Consider the following 17048-nt stretch of genomic DNA (forward strand, 5'->3'; position numbering starts at 1 on the left):
ACCGACCCACGAGATGCTACTGGCTAGCTTTTTCACATACCCACATTGGCCGAGTCTGACACTCGAACCCACGCAGAGAAAGGTGAGATGGCAGTAATCCGTAATGGAGAGCGCGTTAGACCCCTTGGGGCCCCTATATTATGTTTAAGACACAACAACAATAAAATTTTAATACATTACAGTATTGTGTACATAACTGATAAATCTATCTTATAATATCGACATGGTTTGCAATGTTGTATCATTGATAAACACCGTAGAAAAATCCCAGTGAAAGTGCATAGATATCGTTCCGACAAACCATATTCTTGAATGTAACTAGGTGTAATTTTTATTTCAAGGTTTTAATCCAGCCTAAATTATTTTTCTCACTCACCCCACATTTCAGCATAGTTTGTCCGTTTGGCAACAATAGGAAAAGGGGAACAAAATGCAGAAATGATTGTAATGAAAATATGTACCACATTTAATTCATTTGGAAACGGGGATTATTACTACTTATTATATTTATTTCGCATACGTAAAGAATGATTAATGTATGAAGATTCATCATTGATCTAGAACCAACTGCAGACGCTCGCGAGAAAGTTTATATATGCGTATTATTACGCCATGGGCGGATCTCAATTTGATAAATCAATAGGATTGCTATATCAGATTGCTTTATACCAACATTTTAAATGTCCTGTTGTTTTTAATGTATGTGGTATACAAACATACATACATACATACATATATATATATATATATATATATATATATATATATATATATATATATATATATATATATATATATGCCTGTATTAAACTAAAATATGTTTGAATACGAACATGTATGCCGTACAATATTGCAATATATATATTGAAATTTCGTCGCCCAGTGGAATTCAGGCTCATCGCATCAGCGTTTGCCGCGATAGCAAATTCATGATGTATTGAAGGGTTCAAACCTAATCAACAACAAATCACAAGCTCATGTAATGACACCGCTGCTTATTTTATAAAACTCGAACTCAATTTATTTTTACAAGAGAACAACAAAGCCATATTTGGATATTGTTAAAAAATCCACTACATCTATTTGATAATATACGCTTTTTTAAAAAGATGCGGAAAGGAATGAGAAACAAAATCCATGGAATATGGCAAATAATAAACTTTGTGCATATGACTCGATGATGTATGTTCACACTTAAACAATGTTTCAAATTTCATCCATTATTATTATTATTATTATTATTATTATTATTATTGCAATTATCGTTGATTTTGGAATTGTTCGACTTCGTATTGTTGTTATTGTACACGTTTGCAGTTATTACAGTGTGTCCACGTTGTTAGTAATTTAACATGCACACCTGTAGATGGTTAGGTACAATGCAGATACGTAAATGATGAAATATAAGCTTCCTCTTCAAATTTATAGACTGCAGTTGTATTTTGCTCCATCTGTTTAAATGTGTAACAACCATGTTTTCTTCGTACAACAGTGAAGTTGCCAAATAAATAAAGCAAAACTGGATAGATCTTCTAATTGAACAAACATTTGAAGGTAACATAAACAGTAAACATTTTTGACGAGTCCAACTGACAGATGTTTAGTATGGTAGACAAACAAAGCTACAAATCAATACAAATACGACGAGCGGTCAGAAACACAGAGAAATAGACCGACATAGAGGAGAATCTCTTTTTGATTAGAATTAACAGTTGTCATCACGAATAGAGATACAGACGAAGAGATAGACTGGCAGACGGACTGATCTGAAGAAAGCGAACGGATGGATGAACAATTGATGAACGGATGGCTGAGGGAACAAAGGGAGAGACCAACTTATAGACCAATACAAGGATGGAAACATGTACAGACTGATGGGTGAAAATATAAACGGACTAGCTCATATATTGTCAAATATACGGTCGGACTGAGAACGTAAACGGACAAATCAACGTCCATACCAATGTGTGGAATTTTTGATAGAAATTTGAGTTCTCCAATGAATATTGGTAGCTCAGTGAACTTTTGAATAATGACATTGTAATCGTTCAACAAGTGTTATACTGATACAATGTGTTTTAAGTGAATAAACACTTGAATGGATGGAAGAGGTTGAAATTAATTCAGAGCCCTATCGGTCGTGTCGAATAGCGAAAACCTGATAATGCCAACAAATGTACTTATTGTGAAGTCTTTTTTTATGAATACATACATTGCGTCGGAAACACCAATTCTGCTAATTTATTATTTCCACCTTTACAAACTTTTACTCCCCTCTTTAATTTAAATGCTAATTCCACTTCCTTCTCGCTCTCCTCCACCCCTTTGAGACATATATCTTTTCCTTGTAAGGGCATGTCATCATAGTATAATGTTTACAAATCATTTCATACCCAGACTCGGTTATATCCTAAAACTTTGCTCCACACATCTCTCTAGATACGTTGCTGTCTATTATACTCAATACTGATACATAAACTCTATTTCACTGTATTTATATTCTCTTCGGGAATTGTACAATTTATTTAATGCATTATCACAACTTAAGAAATCAGCAAATTCACGTCATTTAAAAATAGTTTGCAATGTGTACCTACATGGATATCTAACATCCGCATACACGCACACATCCATCCATCCATCCATCTATCCATCCATACATCCATACATACATTTATTATATCTATATATAATATTCCACTAGCAGGAGAATGTAGTAAAGTGCATTCTTTCGATTTTCCTGGAAAATCCGCGTTTGTAAAAGAAGAAAAAAAAAAAAACAGAAATGTTTCAACCAGAATATTTATTTATTGACTTATTATTCTGTTTAGTGGAATTCCGCCTGTTAACATAAAGTCATTAAAATGACACTCCATGGTATGAATTAAACTTCGAAAGTTCCGCTGACGTAGCGTATAGATACAGCAGGCCATTCATGAGTTTTCTTGATACGTAAGAGAGAGAGAGAGAGAGAACGAGAGGTGGAAATATATGTTGTGCATTAATTTAGAAGCAATACAATTTATTTTCTGCAAGAGTGTGTCACGTTCAGTTTGTAAATACATGCTTTGTTTACTAGAGCATGCAGTGAACGGAAAATGTGTAATTGTCCCAAACGATAACATTGATTTCTACGGAAATCAGTGGACAGAGTTATATAAGCTTTGTGCTGTTATTCTCTCATATATAAATACTGTGTGATCTCTGTTTTTGTGGGGGTTGGGGTTCTGTCACTGTTTGAATGATTCTAGGTTACTACGGATCCAATAATCATCTACTTGCTTTTCTATTTATCATTCGGATTTAAGATACTTAGGCCTTGAGTTTCGCAACGCTAACTTTTTACATATTGCAAAACTTTAATTCTCGTGTGTGTTAGTTTACATACAATCGTGTGAAGGATATAGCTTATTACGAATGTATTCATAATGTATTGTTTATTATATTAATCACTTAGAGACGAAAACATATTTTCACAAATTAGTGATGTGATGTGATGTGATATAGATTTTTAACGTAGCTTTAAACGAAATGTCAGTCATATCACTACGATGTCTGCAATGTGTTAAACACCCAAGCGTATTAATTTGATCAATGATATATAAATATAAAAAAAAAAACATGATTCAGACTGTTAAGTATTCTGAATATAAACTTATTTCTTAAGGATACATTTTAAAATGAATTCAATGTTAATACACATGCATCGGGACAGTTTGCTTTTTCAGTGACTACATAAATTGTTTTGATATTCAGGTCAAATAACTCTTTCTTGATAAATAACAATAATAATTAATTTCTAAACATCAAAATGCTTCTCCAAAATTCGTGAATAGATGGATTACCTTTCTACTTCTTTTCCACGTTTAACAGAATTGAATAAACTATATTTCGATAGTCAGAACTCCTCTGGAGCCTCACATTAAAGTTGTATCAAAACTTCAATGTTCTAATTCTATTACTAATGTAAAAACTAATAAACTTTGAAATATAACAGTGGCAATTTTCGTATTAGCATGATTGATAAATTAGTTGTTACTTATGGAATAAGAGAGAAAGTTGATAAATCAAATTTGAGTGAGTAGCATCTCTTCCTTAAATGTCTTCAAGGAAGAATCTTTAAACTGTAATCTACTTTAATGTCTTTAGTTCGTCTATTAGCTCTCGGTCTGCGTCAAGGAATGACGTCGATTTTGTGTACAAATTTCATGGTTGGGATTTATATATGAAACTGCTTTGGATTTTGTTCACGTTTTGACTCTAAAGCTATCAAAAAAAGACACATATGCTGAAATAAGAAACAAGGAAAACCGAATAAAGTCAAATATTCATGAAATACCACGACAAAAAAACAGGATGCGTTTTATTTGAATATGTGGTCTATACTTCTGCTAAGAGATCATAGTGTAGCACTTGCTAAATTAGATCAATATGCTAATATACAAAATGTAAATGTCACAGTAATTGAATTAGGTCAATGTGCTAATATACAAAATGTAAATGTTACAGTAATTGAATTAGGTCAATGCGCATACCTTCATTTGCATGCACGCTTCACAGATTTCATATCACTTCAAGGTTAAACATTATAAGATGAATTGGATTATTAATGAAGGTATAACTTGCACATACATAAGGCACTTACTATGAGTCAACAAAACAATAGGTAACTTCAATTATAGAATCGATTTTTATTGCATATTTACTCAGCTCTTGTTATGCACAATGCACTAAATTCCTTTTAACTATCCTGGAATATCCACGTAAGAGGCGACTACTTGACCTGAATATCTTGAGCTAAACAACAACAGCAACAACAATACAACTTTGATAGCACTAATCGTAAGAAAAGCATTCGATATCCCGGAGAAAAAGAGACAATAAACATATCTAATACAATTTGGACATATTGATGCTAATCTTAGGCCACAAATAATAGGTATGAAGTAAATTTAGCCACAATGTTCTAGTTTGTGCCTTCACTATCCTCCAATGTCAGGGTGATCATGATATCGCTTTTTGTACATCTCAGGTTACCATTCACTTCTCACATGCATACACGAATGCCGTCAATGCGCAAGTGCAGTATCATGTTTCACTCCTCCCGGTGTCTTTGTTACGGTGAAGATTGCATAATAAATAGATAAATTTATACCTCAATGAACAAAACAAGGTCAGTCACGATAGATTAGTAGACATAATACGTGTATCTTATCAAACGTGCCAGGTTTGATCCCAGCTACGTGATTAGGTGGCATTTCATGCTTTTTAAGTAATCTTATCGTCTTCCTGTTATAGACGGATGTCTTGATGGTTTGTTGATAACGCCTAAAGATAATCGATCAGTATAAAAAATCGTCTCTTGATTTTTTAAAATAACATTTAATCGGCTGTTGCAATATAAAAGCATTAGCCCGAGATTATACAAATGTTAATCCACCGTTGGTGCAAATTACGCCGAGGAAACAGTACCACAAAATATGGCAAATTTTTAGAATGTTTACTAGTACAGTCTACCTACATTACACAAGCAAGCAATACAAAGATTTCCGTTTAAAATAGTATATTCTATTCACGTTGATAACAGTTTAGCGACATACAGTGGTGACATGCAAGCATATGCAAACGTATCTTGATATTGAGAGACATCGTTTCAAAATGCTCGTGTGCTTAGAGAGAACAACAAAATTCAGAAGATGACATACACGATGATTTCAAGGAAATATTCAAAGAAAAAGTCTTCATAAAGACATAGTTTGGTGAGGTAAAGTAGACCTATACAAGGAAATAAAAGTATTGGTTGAAAAACTAAACTATTGGGTACATTGCAAACTACTTACACAAAAAGCATTTATTGCATAATGAGTATAAAATACACCCTAAATGTTAAAATAAGCAAGTAATCCGGTGTGATACTGTTGTTTTCATGCTGGTAGACTGCAGCGGGGACAATATTTTGTGCATGTTGAACAAGCAAGATTCCTCTGTAGAACAAACAGGATGATGCGTACAAAGTCGAAAAGATTTTGAAGACCTTGAGAAAAAAAATCACAATGTATTCATCAAATCAAATAAATATGTTGATTCACTGAGCACTGTGCAGCCGGCAGAAAATATTATGTCGTTGAAATAATTGGTAGAATAACAATTTTATTTGTTAGTAAGATATTGAAACATATCAGTGCCAGTAAATTTATATCACCACAGGGACAAGAGTACCGTTATCACCAAAGTGATGATTTAATTTTTGAGAACTACAATATTCCCATTAGTGATTAGTTTTCTGCATACATCAAAATATGCTGTCAGTGGCTGCAGGTACACATCTACTTGCTATGAGTCACAGATAGTTTTCAGTGTACCTGTAATACTCATTGCCAAATGGAAAACATTTTTAAAGAAACAACCTCGTGATTAAATGTGGCAATACAATTTTTAAAGAAGAGGTGTTAACTTGCATCCCAATCTTCGCCACCTTCATCGAGTTTTCAGTTACTTTGACAGCAAAGAAATGGATGGAACATCTAGATGAAAATTGTGAATCACCTCAAGCAATATTGTCCATACGGGACAGGCCTGATAACAATCTTAGATCATTGTCGGATATTGTGACATCATTGATTGACATATTTCTTCCAACCATTTTACAAATTTAACTGCAAGAGGCATGCATTATATGAAACAGTGGTAGATGCCTCACTTAGTTATCTCCATCTAAAACAGGCTTGCCTTTTAGTATGGAGTGCAAGTTTGATACCTTTGAAATCTTTAGATTTCAGGCAAGCAACGGAACAAAAGAGCAAATAGAGGTTGAAACCTGTGCAAAGCCCGATTTTCGACAAGCCCTTTAGCCACACTGCTTACAATGGTTGCCATAACGCGAGCAACTGCTTATCATGCAGTTAAGTTCTACAGATTATATAGATTAGATAAGACTGTTGAAGATCTCCTCAGTGATGAACTAATGATCTTAATGATTAAACTTTGGTGATCTCCCATCTCTTTCATTTGTTAAAATTACAATAAAACGATCAAGAAAAAAAGTCATCTCTTTGAAGTTAAAGATGTATAGAACTGGTTGTGCTCATCACAAAGTGCACAAAAATGTGCTCATTCTTAAAGATTGAAATATATTACTTTGAACCTATTTCTCTCACGATGATACTGTTAACATTTTCGGTAAATTCGGACATCAATTTCCCAGACTTCCATTAATTTGTCGGTTCAATCTTAAATCATATTGCAGGCATATCAATATGCAAGCCCCTCTCAGCATCAATATGGTAAATAAATCTAAAACTTTGCATTGAATCAAGTTCAGTTTGTTCTGGAATTGGCCTTAAAAATAATAACTGTAAAGGTTTATAGAGCCTTTGATCGCTTAACAAATGAGATATGTGTGTAAAATCTCATCATGTTAAAAATTTTGCACGACGTGAACATCAGAAGGAAATCATTTAAGATATTTCATACAAAGTTGTTTGTGGTGCAAAAGTAAATCCCAGTCCAACGATTATGTGGCGACAGAATCGACGTACAAAAATAAATGACACGGAAGGAGGAAATTACTTGCTCTATATATAGTGATACACAAAACCTAACGTGCTAAACCCAATACAGGGACATACTCATATCATGATACAATACAGTAAAACGTTCTTGAACATGCGTCGTAACGTCGTCACGTCTTCCTTAAAGCCCGAACATAGTATGGTATAGGTACATGAGTAATAACGAATATCCCATCAGTAGCGAAAGGGGCTGTTTAGGGACAATAGAAAACCCTGTCAAAAAGGCCGTGGGCACGATTAAGGACATTGGAAATGTAACATGGGAAATACAGAACCGGCGATTTGGGGACAATAGGAAAAGGTATTACAGAACCCCTGGGCCTGTATAGGGACAATATTTATAGGGACATGGGAAAATCCAGTCAAAAAGGTATTGGGCCTGTATAGGGACAATGGGACTTATAATCAATATAGGGATATTAGGAATGGAACATAGATAACTCAGACAATATACATTATACAGATATAAACAACTGCACAACCGAGTAATTTAGATGAGTGCTTCAATATATTTCCTTGTGACAACTGATACACGAGGAAATGCAAAATTCATTATGGGCAAAACAGTTAATATTTCACAAGAATGAACTATATTTTCAAGTGGATATCTAGATAACTTTACTGAGGAAATATTCAAGGTCAGGCAAGCAATCACGGGTTATCATGTTTTAAACTGGGAGACTGAAAAAGGGACAATAGTGTGGGCATGTTTAACTAGCAAAAGCTACAACGTTTATAGCTAGGAAATATATCTGGTTCACTTTATTATCGACATTTAAGTTACGCTTGCCATTTTGTGTGGGGCGCAAGTTTGATAACTTTCAAATATTTAGATTTCAGCTAACCAGCGGAAGGCAATTGACAAATAAATGTCGAAACCTTTGCAAAGCCTGATGTTTCAACAAGGCCTTTAATGACACTACGTACAATAGTTGACGTCAAGAGAGTGATCGCTTATCATGCAATAACGTTGTTCAGAGAATCATGATTATAAAACACTGTTCAGGATCTCATCTATGATGAACAAATGATCTTGAATTATTCAACGCTTGTGATCAACCATCTCTTGAATTTGTTAAACTGGATGGTAAAATGACAAATTATAATTGAACTTAAAGAAATATATAAACCTCTGGACAAGAGCGCTGATGAAAAGAAGTAGCTCCATTCTTGCCAAGGACTCGCCTAAACAGTTTCTTTTCCCTGGAATTCGAAAAACAAGTAAATTAGTTGCTTGCTCAGAATATTACTGTTTTCTTCGAGTCCTAATAAAAAACAACACTGTTTGCAGCATTTGTCCAACACACACACACACAAACACACACACACACACACACACACACACACACACACACACTTTAAAAATAACATGGATTTTAAAGTGTTGGTATTAAACAGTTTAACATACCAATCATATTGGTATATCAAATTGTCATCCACCCATAGCGGAATATAAACAATCTTACAACTGTTTCATATTGAATCTACATTGATGATAAATTTATACTCATTCATCAGTAGTGACGTATGAAAATAACGATAAAAAGTATTAATAATCTCAGTTTTCTAAATGAATTTAATATGGTACACAATCTAATTGTAATTTCTGCTGTTTTCCGTTCCACCCTCCCTCTCATACATAGAGGACAAAATACGCAGAAATCTGGAGTGAGAGGGGAAAAAAGGGCTGAATGAAAACCTTGAAGCTGAACTTACACGTAGTAACATACAATAATATTGTTCGTCGTAACTGTAGATGTACACATTCCTTGGGATTTATCTACAGTATTTATATAAACGATGATATAAAGTTGCAATTGCTGCCGACAATATACAGTAAATGTTTTGGTTACAAGGCACACATACAGTAACGCATTTAATGCTTTGTTATTGTTCCTCCTGTTTTTGTTGTTTCTTAAACCTATTATAAACTAAATCTGAAACTGTTCTAAGACCCTCTCTCTCTCTCTCTCTCTCTCTCTCTCTCTCTCTCTCTCACACACACATCGTGGCAAGATACCCTCGAAAATTCATCAAAAAGAAGAGTTTAGAGGATTTTAGCTTGGATTTTAGCTTGTGTCATCGACGATGTTTCTATAATGATGGTCTAAGTTAAGTTAAACTGACCAAAGGAAGAGAGAGAGAGAGAGAGAGAGAGAGAGAGAGAGAGAACTCCACTAAGAGGGCAACTATGTGTAGTAATATGTATAGTATATATGCTGCATTAATGATATACCGCTCGCAGTATACATTTTTCATCATGGGGAAACTAGGCAAGCCTCGTTTTCTTTAATGAATAATTTATACATCTCGTGGTATATCATTGATACAGAAAGCATGTATAAATACACACCCATATATATATATATATATATATATATATATATATATATATATATATATATATATATATATATATATATATATATATATATATATATATATATATATATTCTCATGTTATACCATTATAAGTTTTGATTTGATAGAAAATTTTGGAACCATGTAATAAGAGTTGTTATTTCGATGATTAGCAAAGGACGTGTTGGGTATGTTTGCTCCCATTAAGACTAAAGTTATTATTAACATTATTATAATTCATTTGTGACATAGTTATTCATTTTCGTAACCAGTTATAGTTTAAATGAAGAAGAAAGGCAAAAGGAGATGATTCAGAAGTTTAAATGCAACATCTGAGTCAAACTTTACCCGTGAAAAACGGTATGAATTCATCTGGCTTCAATAGTGTTCCCTCCTCACTAATGAACCTCTCCGGTCTGAATTTATCAGGGTCTCCACAGATGTCAGGGTCCGATAGAACCGAGGTGATATCCGGGAAAATTTGCGTTTCTTTTGGAATGTGATAACCACGAATGCGAACATCAGTCACCGGTGCATGCGGTACGCTAATAATAACGATCTTGCACATTATCATGACTTCCATTATAAATGCCTCTGTATAAAACCAAGCTCTGCTTATCTTGGATAGATGGCAGTCTTTCCGTTCCAACATTCGATTTGATTTCTCCAAATATTCGACTTTGTATGTCAGGTCTTGTGGCCAAGTAGAATGATGCCCATGTTATCGTGGTTGATGTAGTCACCGTTCCACCCAAGAAACAGATCCATTATAATAGCCGTTAAGTATTCCCCTGAAAGGAAACATGCAACATTGGATTACGTTTTGAATGATTTTTATGTTTTTAAAATATCAATATAACTTTATGGTATCGGGAAGATTTTTTTTTTTGTTGTCAGTGTAAATATGAAAGATGTGATATTCACCTTTCAGTTACATTCACTAAAACTATCTCAAAGCTGCTATATTATAACGAATGTTGGAACGGGAAATTCCACCTTATTATGCTTCTTGGATACGTAAAACTGCACAAATATTATTTGACTTTTCGCTCAAATTAAGAAGAGGGGACTATGCAATAATTATTGAAAAATCATTTCTGTGTTTTGGAATTAACATGAACTGGAAGGTGACCTAACCTGACTATGAACACCGGGTGAATAGGTCACATGGCATGTGTGGGTTAAAACATGACGGCATAAATGTATCTGATGAACTAAATCCTGACAAAAGTGTTTCTGATTTTGAAACATTACAAGAACGTAAATATGAAGGGGGATACACATTACCATCATAATACAAATTTGTAAAGAAAATTCAAACGGGGATGTTTCAATCGTTGGCTATAGTAAATGAAAGTGCAGTGATGGAATTAATCCCTCTTTCTGTCTCTCGCAAGATAACAAATTAGATTAGAACTGTCTCGTGAATACGAGGTAAACAAGACAATCAATGCTTGCATAAGACAATTAAGAAGGATTATGTCAGAAACTCTCAGTGGTAATGAAAATGAAAGTTAGAGTTATTTGTGGAAATGAAAGTGAAAGTATATCATATTTTAGTCTTTCTCTCGCTGATTTAGTCGATTTGTCAGTAAAAAATATATCCACACGTTTGATAAAATCAGGGAGATAAAAAAGTGCCTGATCTCTATCACGCGTCTGTGTCATTTTTCAGGTTGTAATGTTCCCTTTTCCATGATAAAATCGTAGATTTTTAAGATTTCATATATAAATTCAGACTCAGAGTTTAATTTTGTAAGTCAAGCAAGTTGCCGGATTGGTTAGTTAGTTTGAAATATATTCTTGATAATAGCGGATTATGACATCGTAGATAGACCGGATTGATCGGATGTTGCACAATCAGATATCCGGTTGGTACTTGCGATGTAAAGGTATATAATATATATCCTTTCTGCGCTTGATTTGATATTTCTGTGTTTATCTGATATCTTCCATCAATTACGTCAGATATAAGATTGACCGCGATCTTTGAGGTTATATTTACAATTCCTGGTGAAATATGACGCATTTGTCCGTGTTGTCCATTGCTGTATCTGAGAATGTTATCGTGCTGTGATGTTATCTTTCTACATTATTCAAGTATTTTAGGAAAGTTTTGGTTGATAAGATCGCTGATTGATTTTTTTAGTTTGTCTGTTGCAAGTGAAGGTATCACAGATGTTGTTAATTGTTCTTCAATTATTTTATAGTGATCAAGAACTACCTTATCTGAAACGAATTTGGATCGTCCATATTCATGATACTCTTTAGCATTCATCACATTATCACAAATTCGCCAACTAATGTGCTCAATATCGTCTGTAACATGATTCAAATGCTGCATCGTTTCGATTTGTTGTTTTAATTCATCAGAATAATATTGAGTGATGCTAGCAAATAATTTTTTTTAAACTAACAAATACGCGTATAAATTCAGGCATAATTGCTTCTGAAAAATGATTAATGTATCTTTCGTTTGCAATTAATGTAAAATTCGTAGTCGTAAAAAAAAAACAATGCTTTTCTGTTGGTATTTTTGTGTCACCAAAAGTAATGAATAATTCCCTTTCCCAAATATCTTTTCTTTACTCTGGCTTCTTTATAAATTTATTTTCGTCTGTGATGAAATCAGACTGTTTTGGATTAGGTGTTGGTGGAAGTATCGGTGGAGCAACTTCAGCCCATCCTAACACTGATCCAATCGACGACTGATATATCAACGACGTAGTTCGGTGAATCGATCTCTATCGCGGACGATAGCGTTGGTTCGTGTACTGGTTATGGCTATTTTGGATTCTTTCCCCGTTACAGATTTAAGTGTACATTGAAATTCATCATTGATCTGTTCGATCTGACAACTGCCGGTTGGTATTCCAACAACTACCAAGTCAGGTGTTCCATTTGGTTTATTTTTATTTGCAAATACCAACGAATTTTTCGACCGCCGAACGATCTTGACCGGATATTGTGCCAACTGTATTATATTCGCAACTGCGCAAGGGCGATTTCTTTTACTGGAATGGCGGTTGGAAAATTAATACTGAATTCAGGGTTGGTTGAGCTTACTGATATTATCGTGGTTTTCAGCGGACTTGCATTTGCGGCTCTCTGCTGAAGTAGTTATGTCATTATTTAAGCTCCTATTTTTCAAATCATGGTTATCTAAATCAATTATTTCATTGTATGTCTTAACCTTGATATCAAATTCAGAATATGATATCGTGGTATCGTCAAGGATTGTTGATATTACAGACGACAATTTATAATACGCTGTTGTTGCCCTGTGTAATTTTACAGCATAATCGTGCAATGTTATGCTTGTGCACATGGGTATCTTTTTCGCTATAATATTAAAAACACCAGCAATAGATGCTGAGTATGAAACACATATTGTTGCTATTGCTACCGTTAATGGTGGCAGCGCTGACAACACTACGCCCGTGGACGCAACGAATGTAGTTACCGAATATACAACCCATCGATGGCAACTACAAGTCTTTGGTATTTTGTTACTTTCGTTGTATACTTGTCAGCGATGGTTTTTAGCGCTGTTTTCGTTGTCATCATGATCATCTCTGGAGTCAACCGAGATGAAGTTGTTGTTTTTCAGGACAAATACGGCGTTTTGAAAACGAATACTATCAAATGGAATGATATAGTTCCTAGAGTTATCGGTGCTACCACGGATTACATCCCTGTGTTTACAGACGGAGGTATAATCAGAGACTAAAATATATCGTTTACAACCATCAGAACCATCAGAGATGAAATTGCAAGAAGCGTTGCTAATCGTAAAAGTTTTCCTCCTCAATACGAGGTGGAGCGAATTAAGTTTTACTTTGATGATAAAATATCTCTTGGTGACGTTTCTTGATCTCTTCAACTTCGTTCTCAAATTGCGCGAATTTATCCTTGTATTTACTAGTGGTTCTTTGTATATTTTCAATTTCTCGAAATCCAAAAGGAATCAATTTTTTCTTCTGAAACATCGGCGGTGTTTAGATCTAATAATTTATCACGAACTTGATAACCGTAAGCGGCAATCAACCTAGAATTCTCCAGAAGTTGTCTATAACCCTTTTTGGTAAATTGAGCTGGTGGTTTTAACGGTGGTTTTGATTCTGGCGTAACAAGTTTCTTAACATCACTGACCTCCTTGCAGACTTTATCAATACTGTCAAATGTTTTTTGTTGTACTTCTTCACCAACCAGTAGAGGCTGAGCTGCAGCTATATCAGTCGGAAGTTCTCGTACAGTCTTTTTGTTTTCTTAGCCCTCGACGCTATTTTTTCAGTTTGCTCAGCGGTTTGTTTTATTGATGAAAGAAGACCTTCAATAGCCATTGCGACTCTTTCTTTAACTGTTGTGATAGGCTTAAATTATTGTTCTGTACCCGTTGATAATTCAACTTGCGATTCTTGACCCGATTGCAATTTTTGCGTAACAGCATCTCTCAACGGATGATATTTCTTATTTGCTTCTAGTAGCTCTCGAGCTAGTCTAGCTGTATAAGATTCTTGCGCTGGTGGTATTATTTGTTATAACTTTATTTTAATTGATAACAGCAACGAGAGTGCAGCCAGGACATCCCCAGTCACCCCCGCGATCCTTTCATTTGCGAATTTTTTTGCGATTTTCATGAAGGCTTATTTTTGCGATTCAAGAGTAAGTCAATTAGAGGCTGTTCGCCTCTCTGCTGCTAACCTAGTGGATCATCATCATTTAAATTATAGACTATGTCAACCTAGTGGAGTTCTTAATCCCCTTAATATACTAGATACAGATGGGAATTCATTCCACAAATATTTTCAATTGCCCTATGTTGCATAATGATACGTATTTTTGTAATTGAAAGAAATATTGATGTGCTGCAAGAACAAGTTGGATAGTTTTATTGATATACTGTAAAAGCTGCTAAAGACACCTGCGTAGAGATACTGTCTGAATATTCAGGACACTATGCTTCCTAAATCTCACACTTGCTCAATAAGGACAACATTTCTCTTAAACATGCACATTTTTTGATGAAAACGATGTTCTTCCTATAAAAGGAAATACTGCTTACAAAAGTGAATTTTTTACCTATATAATTAAATTTCCACATAAGTGAGAATGTCTTACAAAGGTTTCATTATCATAACAGATATAGTTTATTCTAACTAGGACACATCTAAATGAAGGACAATTTCTTCCAGAAAAGAATTCCTGATAATTAAATACAATGCTTCTCTTAAAAAGTACATTTTTTGTTTATAAAGAACATAGAGACCTCTAAAATGCAAGTTCACAGAGGACATGTTATTCCTAAAACAAGACTCTTTTTCATAAAGGAAACTGCTCCCCATATAACGAATCGTGCTTATAAAAAGATTGTTCATCATATAAAGAACACATTCTTATAAGGAATATAGCTTCACCTTCGATAACAACTCTCGTAAATGACGTTGTTACTAAAAAAAGAAGACTCATGCTAATAAAGGACACCGTTCATCCAAAAGTACAAAATTCTTAATAAGGACATTGTTCCTCATAAAAAGGGTCTCCTACACATAAAGGACTATTTTCCCCCTAGAATTATCATTTGCTTATAAAGGACAAAGTTTACCCTACTACATAACTTCTACGAATACACCACAATGTTCCTCTTACAAACAATGAACACCTGTTAGTAAACGATACTAATGAACATCTGAGTGTAAAAGGATACTCGTTGTGCTACAAACGTGCACTTGCTAATAAAGGATACTATTCCTGATAAAAAAATATTTAAAAAAACACCTGCTCATTTTGCGACAATCTTTACCGGTTCATTTTGTTGCTTTTTCATATTTCAATATTAAAAGAAGATAGGTGTGGGTTTAAGATTGAAATTTGTTTCCTTACTTGTAAAAATATTCTTCTTTTCTCCGTTGTTCTCCTTCTTCATTTCCAATATAAAAGCATCGATAAAATCCTCGATTTTGCCTTCACCGAATTTCTTCCAGTGTTCCTCAATGAGTTCTAACACATACTCTTTCACCACTTGCATTTTTCTAGTAATGTTTTTGATTCCAAAGAAATCTCCCGGAATGAATCTTAACATGGGCATGAATATAACCGGAGATCGAACGGAGGCGTAATGTACAAAGGAATTAAAGCCATCCATTAGTGTTCTAAACCTAGGATCGTCGTGGCTAAAGTGTCCACCGAAGACGGGGTGTGAAGTTACATTTCCAACATTTGTCTGAATATGCGGCATCATTTGAAAAGGCTTTCGGTTGAGATTGTCAATTTCAGAGAGAAAAAGCTTCACTTCCACGTGAATTTTTTCTTCGAGTTTTGACTTTCCAAATCCAAATATCCGGAGAGTCATGAGAATAAATTTCCATAGGTTCCTCCACATGTCTCCCGAAACTGCTTCAATTATAAGTCGAGTACAATTGAACACAACAGATACCGTGATCAGTTCTATTTTTTTTTACAGATTACTTGTAACAAACTGCATAGACCGAAAACTGCCTGTACCAAATGCGAAGATCGGGATTGTAGCAAGTTGCAGTTGAAACCAACTTATAAGCAAGCATATCCGGTAAATAATTGTAGGGTAGTTTGCGACATTTGCGTTGCACGTCATTGAAAATAAACAACATTTAATCTGTAGTACGTTTAAGTGTGAGCCTCTTCTAACTTCCCGAACCTTTTAATCGTTCAATCTCATGTATGTGATCATAATTGGTACCGTATACGCTAGCTACAAATCTGGATCTATCCAATTTGCTAATATTAACTGTGGAACAAAGAAATACCCGCATGAGGTAAATGCTCTTCACAAACATACCGAAGAAGAGAGGAATAGCATGGAAAGTTTGCATAAGCATCGATAAATATTTGCTTTATAATATAAACTATATCACATGAATATTTCACAATGTTCTTGTTACATATGTTATCGCATGACTACTGTTTCATATCTGCTTGTACACGTATTCGTTTCCACATTACATATTCATTTAAATTTGTATTGTTTAATATGGTGTTTGATACACATTTTGAATCGATATTTTTACAAACATATCAAGAACAGATCTGCTAAATTATTTAACTGACAACCGTGCATCCATTATTATCGATGCAAAA

This window comes from Sinohyriopsis cumingii, chromosome 15 (assembly GCF_028554795.1).
Source record: "Sinohyriopsis cumingii isolate HCF-2022 chromosome 15, ASM2855479v2, whole genome shotgun sequence".
NCBI classification, from domain to species: domain Eukaryota; kingdom Metazoa; phylum Mollusca; class Bivalvia; order Unionida; family Unionidae; genus Sinohyriopsis; species Sinohyriopsis cumingii.